General features: G+C 31.9%; 1 non-coding gene across 1 annotated transcript; it reads left to right on the top strand.

Moving 5' to 3' along the window:
- Positions 1-1,295: 1,295 nt before the first annotated feature.
- On the top strand, positions 1,296-1,402 carry LOC139084368 (U6 spliceosomal RNA). The gene has a single exon (XR_011541714.1). It is a non-coding gene; the product is annotated as a U6 spliceosomal RNA (small nuclear RNA).
- Positions 1,403-1,632: the final 230 nt, after the last annotated feature.

The raw sequence follows: 1,632 nt of genomic DNA, 5'->3' as shown, positions 1-1,632 counted from the left end.
CCCAAAGAATCTAGAAAAACCTCCTACAAGTATCATGTGTTCAGCAAGATCACAGGATACAAAGTAAACATACAAAAATCAGTTATATTTCTATATACTAACAATGAATACATGAACACCATAATTAAAACTACAATAACATTTACTATCACTCAAAAAGGAAATACTTAGGTATAAATCTAATAAAACATGTACAGTATTTGTATGCTGAAAACTATACAACACTGATGAAAGAAATCAAACAAAATCTAAATAAGTGGAGAGACACACCATGTTCATTGGTATGACTCAATATAGAAAATTGGAAGACTCAATATAGTAAAGATGTAAATTCTTCTCAAACTGATATGCAGGTTTAACACAATTCCTATCAAAATCCCAAAAGCTTTTTTTTGTAGACATAGGCAATATTATCCTAAAATTTCTATGGAAAGGGAAAGGAAGTAGAATAGCTAAAACAATTTTGAAAAATAAAGTGGCAGGAATTAGTCTACTCAATTTCAACACTTACTGTGTAGCTACACTACTCAAGATTGTGTTACTGGCAGAGGGAAAGACACATAGATCAATGGAATAAACAGAGAATCCAGAAATAACCCACACAAATATGCCCAACTGTTTTTTTCAAAGGTGCGAAAGATTTCAATACTAGCAACAAATGGTGCCAAAACAATAGGACATATATACACACATTCATAAAAATCTCACATCTTGTCCAAGTCAAAATGGATAATAGATTTAAATATAAAATGAAAAGGTATAAAACTTTTAAAACAAACATAGGATCAAGTACTAGGGAGAGTTAGATTTGACACCAAAAGTGTGATCCATAAGAGGAAAAATAAATAGATAGGGCTTTATCAAATATAAAAACTTTTGCCCCACAAAAGATCCTATTAAGAAGATGAAAAGGCAAGCTACAGAGTGCAAGAAAATATTTGCAAACTACATACCTGACAAAGGATTAGTATCTAAACTCACAATAGTAAAAAAAGCAAACAATCCAATTAGAACATAGGCAAGAGACATTTCACAGAAGAAGATATGCAGATGGAAAATGAGCACACAAAAAGATGCTTAATTTAATTAGCCATTAGGGAAATACAAATTAAAGTCACAATGAGATAATACTGCATACCTATCACAGCAGCTAAAATAAAAAATAGTCACAACACCAAATACTGGAAAGGATGCAGAAAGACTGGATCACTCATACATTGCTGCTGAAAATGTAAAATGGTAGAATCACTCTAAAGAAATAGTGTGCAAAACAGTTTCTTAAAAAACTAAACATGCTGCTCACTTTGGTAGCACATATACTAAAATTGGAATGAAACAGAAAAGACTGCCATGGCCCCTTTGCAAGAATGACTTGCAAATTTGTGAAGTGCTCCATATTGTTATATCTATAAGATATTTTATGTAATCCTTGTGGTAACCACAAAGCAAAAACCTATAGTAAAGACACCAAATGCAAAGAGAATGGAATCAAAAGGCACAGAGTGGCTGAATGGATTAAAAAACAATATCCAATTATATGCTGCTTGCTAGAGATTCATTTCAGTTTTAAGGACACACATAGCAAAAAGTAAACAGATGGAAAAAGATATTCCATGCAAACGGAAACCAAAA

Source organism: Equus przewalskii, chromosome 6 (genome assembly GCF_037783145.1).
Source record: "Equus przewalskii isolate Varuska chromosome 6, EquPr2, whole genome shotgun sequence".
In the NCBI taxonomy this organism is placed as follows: Eukaryota; Metazoa; Chordata; class Mammalia; order Perissodactyla; family Equidae; genus Equus; species Equus przewalskii.
This window is presented reverse-complemented; position numbering and strand designations above follow the sequence as displayed.